Here is a 13050-nt window from a genome sequence, read left to right on the forward strand (position 1 = left end):
ATTTAGGGTTCAGCAAGTATTGCTTCATTTTATGTTTCCTTAAATTGTGTTTACATATTTACCGATAATGGTTTTTTAACACACCTAACTACTTGGTAAAATTACTAATTATCAATTAATTATTAATTTTTACCCTATGTCTGTATGAGTTTGTATATATATATATATGTATATATATATATATATATATATATATATATATATATATATATATATATATATATATATATACGGCATACTTCTTTTAGTTTCCGTCTACCAAATCCTTCAGAAGGCTTTGGTCGGCCTTCAGAAGGTTTTGGCACAAGACCAACAGTTGCGGAGTGGGGGTAAATCGATTACAGTGACCCTAGTACTAAACTGGTACTTCTTTCATCGACTCGAAAAGGATGACAGGCAAGGTCGATTGTATGCTTGCTACTGGTGAAGCGCAATATGTAAAAATAAGTATCTGCCGCCGCCACCACCGCCGCCTCCACCAACGCCTCCACTACCGCCGCCTCCACCACCGCCGCCGCCCCCTATACCCCCCCACCAGGCCACTACATTGTGCCCAATATGCTATTGACTGTGGCAGCTTTTGTCTCAAGGGAATTAACTTTTGAATAACTACTGACAAATAGTAAAAAGTAAATCATGTCTTTCAGAGTGGTATCCCTTGCAACACTAATTTCAAAATCTTGTTAATGCCGTGTTTCCCCAGGGCTTATATTAATTTTCACTCCGAAATGACACACTAGGGCTTATTTTCAGGGGAGTTAATATTATTTTCATGGACCAAAAAACGACTTTATGAAATAGAAAATTACGAAGTCACTAACTAAACAGAAATTCCAAAAAACGATCTCCATTTACTTGACGATTTATCACGAAAAAATGTATTAAGCAGAAATTACAAGAAACGATCTACATTTATTTGACGATTTACATATTCTTTTACTCAGAAACTCATTAACAACAACTTATTCAAAAACAGTCATGTCATCGTCCTCTGGAATGTCATTGTTTTGCAAATCACCGGATTCCAAACTTCCTGCGGAGTTTTCGTGTGACACCATTTCCTGCAGAACTTTCGTCTCCAATCTCTCATGTCGAGCAGTAAGAGGTCTCATTGAACCTCAGGTAGCCTGTTAGTTGAGCATTGGCAGCACAACTGGCTGTGATTTTGTTCCGTGAATTCGTCAACCAAGCCACGATCCTTTGCAAGCTGGGTTTCACAAAATTTCCACGCTGATTTCACACCATTCTGTTTTCAATGTAGTCATTGATTTCTCTGTGTAAATGGTCCTTGAATGATTAATTTATTGCAATGTCAAGAGTTTGGAGATAGGCAGTCATTCTTGTGGGAATCATGATTTGATCTATTCTTCTTTCTGCATGGAAATTCTTCATGTTTTGCGTGGGCAAATGCTTGTATATCAGTCCTGCGAATAAACAATACCTTTGCTTTCCTGTCAGCATCCCATTCACAGATGACGTCTTCCAGCTCAGAAAATAGTGGTTGCCGACCTGATCCACACTTGCGATTCTTTGCATTTCCTTCGTTCACTTGTTGACTGAGTTTATCGTAGCCTACTCGCCATTTTCGAGCCATTCGGAGATCCAAATGCTTTTCTTTGTAGAAAACAGTAAGATGCTTGCCCAGTGATTCCTCCACGATTCTTTTTTTGTACTTGATGGAATAAATCTTTCTTCTTATACTCATCTTGTCTAGGGATAAAAATGACCCGACAAATGATTTCCCATTCAATTTCATCATGTTGTTTTCTGGGAGATTTTTGACTTGAAAGAAAATGTGGACTTTATTGTTTTTTGGCATCTACTGACCACTGCTGATCATTGATGAAAATGTTACGACACATTTGAAAGCTCCGACATGGGCTGTCGATTGATGCATAGCTTGCTAATATTTGAGTTACGAAAGAGACACCAGGATAGATTTTGTGACGTCGTTATTTTTATCCGCCAAAAAGTTGTTTTGAACAGTGTATACACCGCAACAAAGCGGTTTGAATCAATATGAAGAGGCTGCTTATTTCTTTCGTCTGTATGCCGTTCTCAAGTAGGGCTTATTTTAAGGAAAGGGCTTGTAATAAAATCATCCTGGAAAATCATGCTGGGTCTTATTTTCTGGTTAGGTCTTATTTTCGGGGAAACACTGTATTCGAAGCACACGCGCGCGCGCACATACACGTACATCAGTCCACTCAGGATTTTTGATATCATCTGCCAGGCCAACAATCGTCACCCACTTTAATCGGATTGTACCACTCCCCACACACAACTGCCAATAGAGAACTACCAACAGAGATATATGCAAAGCTCTATCATTGGAATTTCAACATCAACAGGGTATTTTTGCATGTATGTATGTATGTATGTATGTATGTATGTATGTATGTATGTATGTGTATATGAATGTGTACACACAGGGTGCGAGGGTTATTTAAAGAAACTTAATTATGACTCTCTTCAAACCAACTAAAAGTGTTTTTATTTATTTATTTATTTCAGATCTCTCATGGTGGACAAAATTCTAATTCAAGAAATGAAAAGATTTGTAGTCGTTGTTGCTATATGTGCAAAACACAATGATTTAGAAATTGTCGACTTTCTAAATGTTGCAGGATCTTTTGTACGCAAAGTTCACGTTCGGACACTATAAGGACGCTGCAATTCATCCAACAGGTTCAAAACATTATCGGTGATGATTCTGGAAGATCAACGAGGACCGTCGCCAAAAGCTTCAGTTGTCAGAGTTGAACACGAGAATTATGGTGCACAACATTAGACACAAGTCAAATGTACTTAGAAGAAACCAATTAAAGTCCACATAGGCACAAGAAGACATTTTGATTCGTGCCAAGCGATTACTTGACATGGTTGAAAACCTTCACGAACGTTGCATGGCTTAATTTTCTCATGAGAAAAACTTAGACGAAGGGGAAAAAAACTCTAACAAGAAAAATGAAAGAAGTTATGTGCTGATTGTTCTCATATCCCTAGAGTGATGTACACATTGTTTCCAGCAACTGTTATGGATACGCCACTTCATATCATTCCACAGCGTTTTAGAATGAATATTGCTAAATACGTTGAAGTTCGGAGACTGTTGTCATACCTTGGATGGATGAAGTTCGTATTTGAAGGTTATACAAGTTTCAACAAGATTCGGCACATTCTCACAAAGCTTACGTATCTCAAGAATTGACGTCAGACGATCTTTACAGTCATGTAGCACCAAACTTCAAACTGCAAACTCACCAGATTTAAATGGTCTACTACGTTTGGAACATTATTGAAAGGGAGACTAATCGATATCCTCACAACATCATAACTTCCCTGTAGGCCGCCATTTTCCAGGTGATGCCTGAAATAAACAAGAACCATTTAGTGCAAGCATGTCAATAATTTCAGTACCGCATTGAAGCAGATATCAAAACAGAAAGTTGATTCATAGAATAATCTTATAAGAAAGCTTATTGAGAACACATGAGAAAATTTTATTAAAATGCATTTGGTTTTTGCTAGATTTGAATTGTTTTATTAAATTACTAAATATGTCCTCAAATATACCACGCGCTCGAACAAATCAGTATAGATGACAATTTTGTTTTCAAACTGCAGGCGTTATACAGGGAAGCGAGGAAGAAAAGTATTGCTGTGAAGAAAGGTCTCATACAAGATCATGGTCTAAGATCAAGAAGGAAAAGAGATTTCAACCATGACGCCTCGTGACTAAATGTAGTTAGGACAACTGACGAACATTTCACTATAGCTATAAGTAAACTGCATAACGGAAAGGTATCTGGAAGAGGCCCAATAGTCGAATATTGGTATACGAGGCTGACTTTTTACAGGCAGCCATTAATATGTATTTTCAAAAGGTGTATGGAAGATCAGATTGACATAATAAATTGTCTTGCTATAGTATTGACGAATCTTGAGGCCAACAATGAAGCTGCATGTTGACAGAAAACTATAGCCTCATTGCTTGCCAAACTTTATGCATTAACTGTACACAAGCTGCCTCAACAGGCTCCTCCAGGATCATTGGGAGCCCAATAACATAGGGACTGATGAACAGGCAGGAGGAGGAAAGAGAAAGTGTGGGTATATGCCGAGCAGCTTTTGATAAACAAAGCTGTGCTGTTTGAAGTAAGAAAACACTGCATAAGCTTTGTGACAGTATGGTTTGATTATAGGAATATATTCAACTCTGTTCCCCAAATCTTTGCCCTTGAAAAAAGTTCTCACTACCTTAGTTGAGCCACTGAAAGGCTCACAAAGACTTGGGAAACAATCGTCACATTTATAACTGAGAAGAAAGGATCGTCTCTGTGGTTATGTATATTTCAATATGAATATTCCTGGGAGCTAGTCTTTATGTAATTCTATTTATTTTTGCATTAAAGGGATTATTATTTCTGTTACAAAACTCCAATGGCTACATGCTAGGTCTATTGTTGCTAGAGATACCAGTGTAAATCATAATTTCTTCGTGGATGACTTAAAGATCTATGCTAAAAATATTAACAATGCCACAAAACAGTTGGCGTTAATAGCAACATTTTCTGTTGACATGGGAATCGGATTTGGCCAAAAGAAATGTTCATATTTGATTATGAACGTGCAAAACTAGTCCCCTAAACCTCAAACCTGTGCATCAACGGTCTCTCTCTCTCTCTCTCTCTCTCTCTCCCTCTCTCTCTCTCTCTCTCTCTCTCTCTCTCTCTCACTTTCTCTCTCTTGTTTCACGCAAAGAATGCTACAAATACATCGGCATTGTAATATTCCCGTGCCACTCTATCCTTATTCACGGTAACTTCGTATAATATGTTTTAAGATGAGTTTTCATCAATGCTGAGGATGGAAGAATCAATTATGTTAGCCTGAGAGCGATAAAACTCAAAGTCGACTTCGGCAGGATTCGAACTCAGAATGATGAGTTACGCAATTGAATAACACACGTTCTACTGATTTTTCTCCTCTATAACTGTCTTTAGTGTTACAGACGTGAAGTTTAGAGAACAATTGTTGTAAAAACAAAAATGTGGAGGAGAGCTGAATAGAATGAATTAATTTGTAAAGAATCGAGTCGAATAACGGTGTCTCTTATTGTTTTGTCTACCTGGAAACACTGAGAGCAATAAAGTATGTATAAAGCATAAATAAAGTACATTTCTTGTTATAGTGTGAATTTAGATTCTTTTTATCGAATTTTTATCAAGCTGATAGAAGATCTCTTTCGAAGGCAAGGATATGAATCTTTTTTGATTGAATACAAAGATAAACACTACATATTTTAATGATGAAGATATGGGAAAATTATGCATTTTCATCTGTGGCAAAAGGCCGTAGATTTTTGCGGCTAGTGTTTGGTTTCTGCAGTTTGATTTAGTCGGCCCCATTATTCGATTGGTACTTGTTGATCGATACTGTAAGAAAGAAAGAAAGAAAGAAAGAAAGAAAAGAAACGTTGTCAGTGTTTCCCAGAGCAATTAGCTGCATAAAGGAAATGAAACAGCTTCGACGGTAGATTGCTACCTAATTGTCTATTACTCTTCGGTGGTTGTCTCTCAAAAAGAAATAATAATAATAATAATAATAATAATAATAATAATAATAATAATAATAGAAAGTAACAACATCTAAAAATGATAATAAGAAAAATCCATACTCGACGTTTGTTTCTCTCCCCTCTCATCTATTGGATACGAAGCTGTCGCATCAAACATCAAAGCTGCTTAATACTGTACGACAGAGTCACTCTCTCATTCAATCAGTCTATTTCTTATTGATATCGATCCCTTACGATAAACGAAATGTTGGTTTGACATAGGTGTGTATCATAGACTGAACACTAGAACTTTTCAAGTCCCAAGCTCCCTGTTGTCAACACGCACACACACACACACACACACACACACACACACACACACACACACACACACGCACGCACACACACACACACACACACACACACACACACACACACACACACACACACACACACACACACACACACACTGTTATTTCATCTGCTTTCCTGTTTTCTATTCGCTTGTTATTCTTCTTCTTCTCTCCCTCCTCCTCCTCCTTTTCATTCCATCTATTGTGATTCTCTTGATTTAATTATCTTTCCTCGTCTACTGTTTCCCTCTCCTTCTCTTATTCCTCCCTAAACTTCCAATCATCTTACCTTACCTTCGCCTTCTCCTCTCTTGTTTTACTCATTCTCTTGCTCTCATCCTTTCTTATCTTCTTGTTTTTTTTCTCATTCTCATCCTATCACCCTCTCTTAACTTTACCTTCTTCCTTTTTCGTCCTCCTACTCTCTTTCACCTTCATCTGCTCCACTCATACTTTCACCTCCTCCCCCTTCTCATTTCTTTCTTCTCCGCCATCCTTTGTTTCCCCACCTTTTCTCTTCTATTATTCTCGTTGTATCACACGGTGACCAAGACAACGTTTAAAGCATTACGTTGCCAAGCAACGTTCTCTCATGTTCACCAGAGTGGAGAGAGGCCCGTACATAAAGGGTTTACAGAGGTTGTAAGATGTTCCTTAGTGGCTGAGTGCTGGGCTTTTGGGTGGCAGTGGTGATAGAGAAATTTTCACATTCTCATCAGCGCTTGTCACACAGTTATTGTTGTTTAACCCCAGGCCTGCTTTGCTCAGACAAATGACCTATAATCGATGATCATCGCATTGCCCATGACATTCTAGTTTTTAAGGCAGAAGCCTGTAATTTGAAGGGATTTTTATTGCTATTTCTCGCACTGTAAACGACCGCATGCATACATGATATGCATCTTTGGATCGAAACTGCAAATTTGGGGAGCGGTTAACAGAGAGAGAGAGAGAAAGAGAGAGAGAGTGAATGAGTAAGTGAATGAGTGAGTGAGAGAATGATATATATATATATATATATATATATATATATATATATATATATATATATATATATATATATATATATATATATATATATTATATAAATAAGGATAAGATCGATATTTAAAATATTGATCTTATCAAGTGGTCAGCATGGGAATAAAAACCATCAAAGGTAATAATTATTTAAGATTATAATACAGGGTATCAAGAGATACCACCACGCTGAAAAATTAGCAGTCAAATCCTGACTCTAAAACCACAATAAATGTCCGCATGGCACGATTAGCGAAGACGAAGACCAAAATAAACCAGTAAAAATAAAGATAATTCCAAATCCTGGATTTCTGGCTTTGCATAAATAATAATGCTCTGCCTTCATCAGTGGAATATACTCTAGTACATAAATACAAATACATGCATATAAACAGTATACTTACATATACGGACGTATACATACATATATATGTATGTATACGTAGAGCATTATTATTTATGCAAAGCCAGAAATCCAGGATTTGGAATTATCTTTATTTTTACTGGTTTATTTTGGTCTTCGTCTTCGCTAATCGTGCCATGCGGACATTTATTATTATTAATTTATATATATATATATATATATATATGTGCGGAGGTGCAATGGCTCAGACCGAGCGTTGTGAGTGTTTATTGAGCGAAAACACCTAAAGCTCCACAAGGCTCCAGCAGGGGTTGGTGGCGAACCCTGCTGTACTCTTTCACCACAACTTTCTCTCCCTCTTCTTCTTTCTGTATTTCAAATTGGCCAGCCTTGTCACACTCTGTGTCACGCTGAATTTCCCCGAGAACTACGTTAAGGGTACACGTGTCTGTGGAGTGCTCAGCCACTTGCACGTTAATTTCATGAGCAGGCTGTTTTGTTGATCAGATCAACTGGAACACTCATCGTCGTAACCGACGAAGTGCCACGATGATATATATATATATATCGTTTGTAGAAATACATAAATCCGGGGGGTGAAGCACACTCTATACTTCCCCCTCCATATTTTAAAGGGGGCCAGCAGTGTTTGGGGTCTGAAGATACGCCGTAAGGCTAAACCCCTCATGAGTGAGAAACCCAGGGTAACCTCATAAACCGGCCCCCATTATATATGCATATATCTATATATATAAAGATGAGAATGTGTGTCTGTCTGTCTCTCTGTATGTCTGTGTGCATCCCTAAAACTTGGGAACTACACAACCAATTTCCTTCAAATCTTACACATGTCTTACTTAGGGTCCATGTAGTGTCATAGGCCATTTTTTTTTAAACTTCTTGCCTAGTGCGAACCCAGAGCAATATCATATCTCCTCCACTATTTCAGAATTACGTATCAAACGTGAAACAATAACATCTCTCTATTGTAATGTCAGATATTTTCACTTTAATAGTTTCACTTTTATACTGAAACTATTAAAGTGAAACTATTATCTCGCATATATACATACATACATACATACATACATACATACATATATCTATATATAAAGATGAGAATGTGTGTCTGTGTGTCTGTCTGTCTGTGCGTCTGTGTGCATCCCTAAAACTTGAGAACTACACAACCAATTTCATTCAAATTTTAGACATGCTTTACTTAGGGTCCATGTAGAGTCATAGGCCAATAAAAACTTTTTAACTTCTTGCCTAGTGCGAGCCCAGAGCAATATCATATCTCCTCCACTACTTCAGTATTACGTGTCAAAAGTGAAACAATAACATCTCTCTAGTGTAATGTAAGATATTTTCACTTTAATAGTTTCACTTTTATACTGAAACTATTAAAATGAAACTATTATCTCACATATATACATACATATATATAATATATATATATATATATATATATATATATATATATATATATATATATATATATATATATATATATATATATATATATATATATATATATATATATTATGTATGTATTGGGTTGTCCGGAAAGTTCGTGCCTATTTATAGTAGCTTACCTTTCGACTTATTTGCCATGAAACCACCTCAATTCTGAGAAGAGGGTATTTTCAAGTTAAAGGAAAGTTGGAGACGCATTATACAACAAAATGGTTCATATTTAGTTGATTAAGAATGTAATGGCAAGTATTTATTGACCTTTTTCTTTCCTTTAAAAACCGGCATAAACTTTCCAGACAACCCAATATATATATATATATATATATATATATATATATATATATATATATATATATATATATATATATATGGGCGTGGCACATTAGTTAAGAGCTTGTACTGTCAGTTGGTTAATAGAAGTAGTGAGCTAGTAGGAGAGAGGAAGAGAGAAGGGGTAGTAGGTAGAGAGGGAGAGAGCTGAGAGAAAAAGAAAATTAGCTGCTGACTCACTTGAAATAGGTCTCTGTAACTCCAGAACAGATAGAATAAAACACACACACACACACACACACATGAGCACACATGCATGTTGCATGTGTTGTATAATGCTTCAACGACTTTCTGTCTCAAACACTGAACGCCAGGTGTCCCATAAGTAAGACACGTGGTTCATTAACATGGCGGTAATCTTATCCTGCTACCTAGTTTAACACAACCTGATCCATGGGTTTCTTTGAGCTTTGATGCAAGCATTCGGACTAGACTTCTGGTAAGGACTTATCGCACAGAGACCAGATATGTTGGCTAAACTCATTGCATGAGTCTCCTTTTCTAACATTCATCAATTCTGATCCAGTCTAAACGCAACACATCTCTTCTTACTCGCGTACACTCCACTTATTTAATCCTCATCAAGAAGTAAATTGTTCAGGTTTCATCTACATTTCATCTCCAGTGTCCTGGTTACATATTTTATTATTTAAACTTCATTATCTACGTATATGCAGATTCCACTTTCCCTGTCACAAACATTATTCCAGCGACGAGGAAGTGAAAACTGTAGTGAAGAAGTGGTTCAAAGAACAATCAACAGAATCTTACGGGGCAAGGATACATGCTCTCATTCGAAGGTGGAACATTGCTATTGAGAGAAACGGTGACTATGTTGAGAAGTAAGGATATGATCCACAGAGGACCAGCTTCATTTTGATGTATGATACATGTTTCTGTGTTGGTAATTATACCTGTCCTAAACAAAATGGCGTTGCTTTTTGACTCACCCACGTAAATACACATCTGCATATGCGTACATAATCACACATTCACACGCTCGCACATACATGCGCGCTCTCTCTCCTCCCCCACACACATACACGCACGCACACACACACACACACACACACACACACACACACACACACACACATTTAACATGTAACCGAGTTTCTCTAAGGCTGGTTTTGTTAGCCACTCAAGAATACATGGATCAAAGAAAGCAACCATACATTTAGTACTTGAAAGAACAAACGTTTGCTACTCATATAATAAACGATGCCTTTCTATCGGTGATCTGAAAACACATATTTGCTCACAACGCTTAATGTCATAATTTTGCATTGCATTTAACCGAGAAGAGACATGCCAGAGATGTATCAAAAGTTTATTGAAAGCTCCATCATGAGCTGGCCTAAAGATGTCTTCGCTTTGCAACACATTAACAAGCAATGGTCATACACGCTACCGAGTCAACGGACTATGATGATGATGATGATGAAGATAACCATCGTCATCATCATCATCATCATCATCACCATCATCATCATCATCATCATCACTATCCTCCTCCTTTTCGTCCCTTTCACCTTCTCCTCCGCCTCTCTTTCCCCTCCTCCCCCTCCTCCCATTCCCCTCCCATTCCCCCCTAACTCTCACCATTTCTTCCACCTCCCCTTCCTCCTCCTCCTTTTCCTCCTTTTCACTTTCCTCCTTTTCACTTTCCTCCTCCTTTTCCTCCTTTTCACTTTCCTCCTTTTCACTTTCCTCCTCCTTTTCCTCCTTTTCACTTTCCTCCCCCTCCTCATCTCTTCCTCATGAGGAAACTAACAACCATTGTCTTGTGGATTTTTCAAAGAAAACATATGAACTCTCAAATCTGCTATCACGAAAAATTAATTTAATATGATTCAATATATTTCCGTTTCTTATTTGCGTGACATTATTAAAAATTGAAACCGGTAACACAATTTAATGAGAATGTAAATACATTATTCCTTCTATTCACGATATAGTTTTCTTTTTTTGTCCTTAATATGTATGTATGTATGTATGTATGTATGTATGTATGTATGTATCTATCTATCTATCCCTCTCTCTCTCCATATATATATATATATATATATATACACATACATACATATATACTCATATTCATAAATATATATGTATATATTCATGCATGTATCTATCTATCTACCTATCTATCTATATATACACATATATATATATTGTTGTTGTTGTAGTTGTTACGACGTCACGGGTTCCAGTTGATCCGATTAACGGAACAACCTGCTCGTGAAATTAACGTGCAAGTGGTTGAGTACTCCACAGACACGTGTATCCTTAACGTAGTTCTCGGGGATATTCAGCGTGACACAATGTGACAAGGCTGACCCTTTGAATTACAGGCACAACAGAAACAGGAAGTAAGAGTGAGAGAAAGTTGTGGTGAAGGAGTACAGCAGGGTTCGCCACCATCCCCTGCCGGAGCCTCGTGGAGCTTTAGGTGTTTTCGCTCAATAAATACTCACAACGCCCGGTCTGGGAATCGAAACCGCGATCCTATGACCGCGAGTCTGCTGCCCTAACCCCTGGGCCATTGCGCCTCCACATACATATATATACATATATATATATATATATATATATATATATATATATATACATACATAAATACATACATACATACATACATACATATATTTACATGCGTATATATATGTAATGCATAAACGCATACACATACATACACACACATATGCGTATACGTATATAGATATATGTATGCACATGATTGGAGGAAAACAAACGATAATTACTTAGTGAAGTGTAAAATGCAATATACATTCATACATACATGTCTTCAGGTGCATTTGTGCATACGAAAATACATCCACGTATACTTATATCCATGCATATACTCACGCACATATACCTCAAACGTGTATCTACGTGTCTGATTGCACATAAGGGCAAATAGGTGTAAAGAGACATGTACATACATGTAGAGAATGTATGCACCTGTGTATGTATGCACGCATGTAAGGATATGTACTGAAACGTCGGTACGTTTTCATGTATTCATATATGCATGTATGTATGTATGAGAATACAGATGCATGTGTTTCTATATTTGCACATGTATGTCTGTATGTATGAAAATATATATGCGTGTATGCACATAAGTACATATGCATATATCTCCCACAAACATGTTTGGGTGTGCAAAAAAGTGCACAGGGGTATCTAGGAACATGCACCTAATATTATTATTGTTGTTGTTGCTGTTGAGCTTGCTTTTGTTGTTGTTGAAGATAATGCAAAGACAGACAAAGCGTGAAGATTATATATAATGAAATAATAGGTATACAATAAACAAAGAAGAGAAGTATACATACTATACAACAGTAAAAAGAAAAGGGCAATAGTGATATGGTTCTTCTGATGCAGAAGGACCTCTACTGACAATAGAGGAAACCCATCATCCCAGATCTATCTGAACACTAAAGGTGAGTGCCCTCTCCAGTTCCATTCCTCCAGTTCATAGGTCTTCAGTTGGAACGATACCATCCACTCTTGCCATTTTTACAACTTTCACCCACCTTTCAATAAATTTGCTCAATGACCACAATTCTCTCTCTATTTTCACTTTCACTTTTAAGTAAAACTTGAAAAAGTCGATGAGAGATCTACATAGGAGGACAGTCTCCGTACTCAGCCTTTCACCAGACAACCACTTTCGCCTCGTCCACCAGACATCCACTTTCGCAATCGCTACTCGACAAAGGAAAATGGCCTTACTATCCCCATTAAAGGAGAGTGACGGGGTAATCATTACTGTGCATTCGGCCGACAGACGAATCTGTCCCACTCGCACCAATAACTGTTCGACAAAATTCCACAAGTCAGCAATACTCGGAAATTGAACGAGTGCGTGTAGAACGGTTTCGTTACTCTGCGCACATCTCGGATAAGTCTATCTGACAGCACAACCGTACTTG

The 13050-nt window shown here is 37.3% G+C and overlaps 1 long non-coding RNA gene across 1 annotated transcript; it reads right to left on the minus strand.

Moving 5' to 3' along the window:
- Positions 1–2486: 2486 nt before the first annotated feature.
- On the minus strand, positions 2487–9402 carry LOC149134628 (uncharacterized). Its single transcript, XR_016242454.1, has 2 exons — positions 9284–9402; positions 2487–3370 (listed from the first exon to the last, which is right to left on the minus strand). It is a non-coding gene; the product is annotated as an uncharacterized LOC149134628 (long non-coding RNA).
- Between the last annotated feature and the right edge of the window lie 3648 nt (positions 9403–13050).

The sequence above is a fragment of the Octopus bimaculoides genome, chromosome 7 (assembly GCF_046866305.1).
Source record: "Octopus bimaculoides isolate indiv1 chromosome 7, ASM4686630v1, whole genome shotgun sequence".
Taxonomy (NCBI): domain Eukaryota; kingdom Metazoa; phylum Mollusca; class Cephalopoda; order Octopoda; family Octopodidae; genus Octopus; species Octopus bimaculoides.